Below are 7,287 nucleotides of genomic sequence, written 5' to 3' on the forward strand. Positions count from 1 at the left end.
TGTACCAGCCAGGTATGACACTGGGGAAGAGCTCTGAGAAGGGCTTGGATCAGTGACCATCTTGACACCCCCTACTCTCAGGTAACACACCTCAAAAGCTCTGACGACATAGGCAAAAAAGATGCTTGTAGTCATGGGCTCAGCCAACAAATCCTGAGTGAGTGGTGTTCAGTACACCTGATGTAGTAGATGAAAGAACTGGATTGGTCTAGGAATGACAAGACCAGCGTTCTGTTAAGCTACTTTCTCCTTGGTGTTTATGGTGACTGCCTGAAGGCAGGGCAAGAAAGCAGCCAGAAGTTTGGACATTGCTGCTCTGTAATCCTGGAGCTCTTTAGTCCATCTCCCAGTTTCAAATTGGAAGGCATGGTAAGAAGCTTCTTTTCAGTTCAAGGGCAAGTCATGTATCACTGAAAAACAGCAAACCAGTTTTGCACAAAGGAGAATCTCCTCTACACTGTGTAATGCTGGAAGCTCCAATACCGTGCATCCATGGTTTAGGAATCACAACAGCAGCCACATCAGGGCTGTGCGCTGCAGGGCTGGGAAGTCCTCAGGCAGCTTCTCCCTTTTCCAGCTTTACAGCCTACCCTAAATGCATTTCAGAATAGTTTGCTTAAAATCAAGCACGGGAAGACAATACATTCATCACCTCCCCTTTACAAGGCTGTTCAAGGAACTAGGCTTGCGTGTGTCGTAGCGGTTTATAGCAACGGTCTTTCTATGGGTCCCCATGCTTTCAGCAAATACCAGAGAAGCCGGCTCGCCTCCGATGCAGACTGGGTTCTGTTTATTTTATGAATGCATACAGTCAGTGCATCTGCAGTCTGTCAGCTTATGATGCTGCTCGTTTAGCTGCTTTGTACCTATACACACACACATATATATAAAATGTATAGGAAAAGTATATTAATATCATTCTATCTCAACAGATTTAATTCTTAAATGCTACATATACTTGTTTAATCTCTCATTTTCGAAGTAGGAAAGGTTAGATTATAACATCAGGTTAGCTCTCTTTGAAGCAGGTAATAATTAAGTTGATTCACTGTTGCAATTACTGTCAAATCCCCCTTAATTACCAAGGATTTTATAGCAGCTTCATTATATGTCTGCTGTAATGCATTGTGGCCCAAAGGAGAAGTGTTGCAGGAAATTCTGCATAGCATGTATAATTCTAACCTGCAGTTAAAGCTTCCAGTGAAAGCCTCTGCACTAAATTTATCTTTTTCTGACATTTTCCTCCCTATTATTTAAAGCAGTTGAACTGGAGCAACACCACTAAAATATACACCTGACTTCATCAGTGGCAATTGATCTCTTCACAGGTATTAGGAATCCAAATGGAGAAATAATGAAATTAGGAGAGAATTATTCTTGGGAAGATGCTCAGCAAAAAATGAAGGATGCTTCTGGTCTGGCGTCATGGGGGGAGAAAACCTCTGCCCCATCCTGTAAATCATAAACCCCTGAACAACTTCTCCTCACTTGAGTGCTCCCACCAAATACAGTTTTAAGGTGGTAAGGATCTACCGGATCAATCTGCTTTACATCAGTATTTTCACCCGTTGTTCATTTAACATTTATAAACTCTACAAACATAAGGCACACACACAACCAATAGCTTTGATGGCTTTGATTTCATCTGCGTATTGAATATGCTCTTACATTATAAAACTATTTGATGAAAATAGCAATTTGGACCATAGTAACACCTGGTTTATTACCTATCACACAAGAACTTTTAAAGCAACTCTTCTTCAGGCCTGACCTTCCAACTAGCTTTGGTAACAGCACATCCTTGTGAAACCGCTGCTTCATGGCTCATGTGTCACTGCTTGTTTCCATTGGAAAAATCTTTACAAATCAGGGCCTGCAAATTGAGCCTGCAACAGTTCAAACCAGATAACAGAATAATGTGTCCCATGGATTCCCTTGTAACGAAGGAATTTACTCCGCAGAATATATTAGATGCAGAAAGGGCTTCAGTGTCAGTGACACTATTGGCAGCTGTGTTAACAGTTAAGGAGCTGGCTTTGTACAGCAGTACAGTTATTAAATTTCTCCAGAGACCATGACTCATTAATCAAATATTCATACATCTCTGTAAATACACCCTGAACAGAGAATACCCTCAGAGCTGAGCATCCCAGCACAAGTGCTCTTTCATGTAACACTGACAAAATCCTGAGAACATGCGGTCATGTTTTGCATTTCTAATGCTCTATGTACTCTTTAGTCCCCCAATTCCTAAAAACAGAACACAAATGATCTTACTGACCACAAGTGTTACACAGGCACAATTAAAATTGCTTCACTATTGCTTCATACCATCTTTTTCAAAGTGAAGACAGTGAATCGATTCTTCTGTTCTTTGTTTACCATCAGACAAGTAACTTTTTCCCATACGGATGGAGAAACCCAAGGCCATGCTCCTATTAATACAAGAATTTGTATTAGCATGAAAACAACAAACCGCTGGGTGAACTGTGAAGGCCAAAAATCCTCATCTATTTGCAAAGACAAGCGTTGTTGGATTTAACAAACAACAGATTTCGGGTTTCTGCAGTCCATACAATGGCACATCTCCTCACCTGCTCCAGGGGAGGCACAAACACGTCTGAACTGAAGCTTGACCTTGGTCAGGTTGAGATCACTGTTCAGGGCTGAAGCATCCCTCTATGGTCAGCTGAAGCTCTTCTCTATAAGCCTCTGGAAGAAGTCGCTTTTCTGTTTGAACTCTCCATTCTAATACGTTCGTATCTAAGACTTTGGTTTTGACTTGTGTAAGTTCTGATGTATACTTGTGATTCAGGCTCTCTGTGGGCTGAGGGAGTCAGAAGCCTTTAGATAGTGCTGTTCATAAATGGGGATTATCTTATTGCCCAGTGTAGGTCTTTAAAATTCTGTGCTCTTGTGCTCTGCTGAACTCAAGGGAACAAGGGAATGGAACAGAACAACGTGAGTCTGCAAGTCCAACCCCTGAAAGTGTGACCAGCACAAAACCTGGAATGATCCAGATAAGAGAAGGGAGATATACAGATACATCCTGGGAAGGGGTAAGTCTGGGATTATATTCTTTATAGTTTAAGAAGCTAGGGCATAGAATTCATCCCTGGAGCCAGTCCCTAACTGCAGATTTTGACAGCAAATTTGTAAACTTACATAACAGCCTCATATTCATAGAATCCTAGAATGGTTTGGGTTGGAAGGGACCTTAAAGCTCCTCCAGCTCCAGCCCCTGCCACGGGCAGGGACCCCTTCCACTAGAGCAGCTTGCTCCAAGCCCCTGTGTCCAACCTGGCCTTGAACACTGCCAGGGATGGGGCAGCCACAGCTTCTCTGGGCACCCTGTGCCAGCGCCTCAGCACCCTCACAGGGAAGAATGTTCTGTAAGCAACTTGCAGATGGCCCAGTTTAAGGATTGAACTCTGATCATAGAAGACTTCCTTTTCGAGTTCCCTCTATAATAAATCCAAATACTCTGGCTCCATCACCTCCTCACACATTCATTTCAGGGCATTTTAATTTTCTTTAACAAGGCTTGACATTTACATGTAAAAAAGAAAATCCTCTCCTGTATTTAATCAGGGCACTGACTGGGGCAGGATGGCAATAACCTCCTGCACTGCTTCTCTGCTAGACAAAACCCACCTCACCATGCTCCCTGAATCAGCACATGCCAATAAAGCAGTTGTGGGTATCTGCTGTGCACCACACACAAAACAGCATGAGGCCGCAATTACAACCCCCTTGTCTGCCTTAGTACAGGGCCCCAGTCCTGGGCATCCTACAAGTGATCCCACTACTCCCCATAACCTTATCCACTGACCCAGCAAGCTGTTGGATGTGGATAAACACCTAAAACACTCACCTTAACAACATTCCTTTGGGGCACAGGGGCTCACCAGCAGGATCTGAGCATAGGAAAGGAGGAGATGGAAACCAAGAATAATGTATGAATGCTGAGTAGGGAGCCCACAAAGCCTTGGTTTTAACACATGCCTAAACACCCACTAGAGCTAGGCGAAAACAGCAAACATTTATTTGTGCATCTTCTTGCATAAATAAAACCCTGCTGATTTGCTTTGATGGCATTTATGACCACATTTATTCATAAACATTAGAGTGAGCAAGTTTTTATTTGCAGGAGCGTTCATAGAAAACAAAAGCGTCGTGAATTCTGGTGTGAATAAATACCAGAGAGCTCTCACACGAGCAGGGCTGCTGCAGTCATTAAGTAAAGCTCTTTTTACTATTCACACCGTGGATTCAAACAATTACAGCTGCCCGTGAACTGCTTACAAACAGGGAAGGGAACTGGTGATAAAGCTCCCTTCATCCAATTAGGGAACAGAAACCATCTCTTGGTGATACCCAAACTTGGGATCAAATGATGAGTACTCAGGGCTCAATCCTGACTCCCTCAAATGCCTCTTTACATCTTTTTGTCAATGCAAATAAGTCACCAGCATTTTAAGATCCCTTTATAAAATGTTGGCATGGCCTAATGAAGACGGTGGGAGGTTGTAACACCTTTGTGCTGCCAGAAAGCAGCATCGGGCTAAAAGAGGCTCCAGCCACAGGGGTCCCATAGGAGAGTTAATCTGAAATCCTGCCATGTGTTTATTATACCTCATCATGCTCCAGAGCCTTCCACACAGTGCTAGGGAAATGCACTCTACACATTGGGAAGAAGAAATTCATCCATAATCCCGCAGTAATCCCTTTAGGGTGGTAAAGGACCATAAAGTAACCCAGTGTATTCTGCCCTCTTGGAGGCTCCTCACAGCCCAAGCAGAGCCGGTGCTCCAGCCAACCTGAAACACTGTATTGCCTTGGATGAAATTGTTGCATAAAGAGAACGTGGGGTGGGATGGATTTCAAATCTGCTGTTTGTATTAATTTGTGGCATTATTGACCTTGCATCAGTCACCGACGGTTGCTTTTCATTCCATCATTCCCATTAAGAGGTTGTCAATAACCATGGAAATAAATCAGGTCTCTACAGTGAGTCCTTTTCTTTCTGTAATTAACAGCACACAGGAGATCCCTGCCCTGCCTTCGCAAACACCCTGTTGTGTCCTTCTGGCTGTGTTGTGCATAACTGAACCACTCGCCTGCCTCTCAGCACCAACGTTTCTGGCTTTGGAGGGGTAAGTTGAAGAAAAAAGGATGACACAAAAGACTTTCCTTACAATAAACACTTTGTAAGCCAAGGGCAAGGGCAAACCCCAAGATTGGGCCTGTTGCTGTCTCCCTAGCACAGCTGGGCAGTGACAGACTGCCTCTGGCCACTGCTCAGGGGAGGAGGGAGATTCCTTCCTCCACATCCACACTCTTTTCCAACTGTATTTTCATATTGATTGCTGATAAATGAACCTGGTGCTCAAGTGCCAGTGAGCAACCACTTGTTTGCTGTTACTGCTTTAACTAAGGCGCATGCCACCACATCAAATGTCAGTCAGGTGTATTTACCACATCACTTTAAAAGTGCAAGGTGGTGTAGGCTCCTTTGGGAGGCAGTGAACTCCCCACAAACAAATCCAGACTCACACAGCCTTGCCTTGTCCACAAACCAGGGAAGAGCAGGTTTTGTCCAGCACGAGGCCACCGTTGGCTTTGAGAACTGGGTGAGGGATGTGTGGTGTCACTTCAACACCAGTTGCCATTGTACTGGTAAGGAAATCCAGTAGCTGCCTTCATGTATTTCTTACAGTTCCCTACTCATATTCTTGTCATTCAGGGGTGTTCAGTTAGTACTGAGGGAAAAACATCACTGCCAAGGGAGATGTGCTTGCGGGACCCCCACCTCGCTGTTCTCACAGGAGCAGAGCTGCAATTAAAAGCTCAGACTTTGGCAAGAGCTACTCTGTGCCCCCTTCCCTGGTACGTGCACTCTGGTTCTGTCAGACAAGCGAGTAATCAGGCAGTGATTTGTGGAAGGCCTTTAAGAAAATAGGCCACTGCTGGGTGTGTGAGTAACTAATGCTCCTTTGGTTTGTGTTTGAAGGCAGCAGCAGCAACAGTGATGACACAAATTAATTGCATGGTTTTCAGGAGCTAATGCGGAAGAGGTAAAGAGAATTACTACGCGATTAACATAGTTTCCAATTAAAGTCCTCTGTAGTTACCAAAAAACATTCATTTCTAGTAACTTGGTAATTTAACTTGTGTCACCACTGTACCCGAGTGCACCAGGGCTACTCATGGGCTTGTCCTTGTATGAAAGCCATGGAAATAGTCATTAATTTTTAACTACGTGTACCAGGCCTCAATTAAAACACCACTGTGGCCCACTAAAGGATGCGCTAACATTAAAGGACCAAAAGCTGTTGTAGCACTGAAGTGTTTCTTGCCCTTAGTGAAAAAGGGAGGAAAAAATAATCCACTGTTTAAATAAATTCATCAAAGGTGTTTCAACCTTCATGTTTCTTTATCAACAAATTGCAAAAAGACTGAGACAAATGAAACTATTTCACCCTTCCAGAGAAGTTTGCTGTTGGAATGGCACAACTACATTTGTCTTTTTAATACTTACGTACTATAGCTCTTATATTTCCATTTGAGCAGTTCTGTTGCAAGAATACCAAAGCAAATGTCTCTGGAGTAGCAGCTCCCCTTTGTCACAGCTCGCTGAGGTGGGTACCTGCACGTGGGGGTTTCTTTAAGGTACCTGAACTTCAGCCAGTGGAGTTCTGAAAGAACGAAAACTCATCCCCAGGTCCCATCACAGACAGCACCGCCGGTACTGCAGCAGGGCAGATCGGCCCATGAGGCCCCTGCAAGGCTGCAGCAGCCCAACAGGTATGAAGGCCTAGGCATGGGAAACTTGGAGAATGATCAGGCCTGAGCAGTTCTGGTTTAATCTGACAACAAAACACAACCACCAAGTAGTGTCGTTACCATATTACCATGTGCATTTCCAGAACACCCATCTGCTTTCACTCTGCATGTATAAAAACACAAGTGTATTTGGTGAACAGTCATCCCTTTGATGTCTTCCCTATTGCCAGACTTGTGATGAAGGCTGAAGTCTGCAGTGGGGTAGGATGGATAAAGTCTGTCAAAAGAGATGTGGGTCTCTGATATATGTCTCGAGTCCAATATCAATGCTGTACAGTGATTTTCATTAAAGAGTAAGAACACCACATAATCAGGGGGAAAAGCCCACTGCACAGGTATATATTTTGTTAGCTTCACAGAACCCCGCACCACTCCCAGCTTCATTCCAACACTGCAGCCCCCGGTGCATTACAGCCTCTGAAGCTTATTACATCTTATTAT

Source organism: Psittacula echo (assembly GCF_963264785.1).
Source record: "Psittacula echo genome assembly, chromosome: 7".
NCBI classification, from domain to species: Eukaryota; Metazoa; Chordata; class Aves; order Psittaciformes; family Psittacidae; genus Psittacula; species Psittacula echo.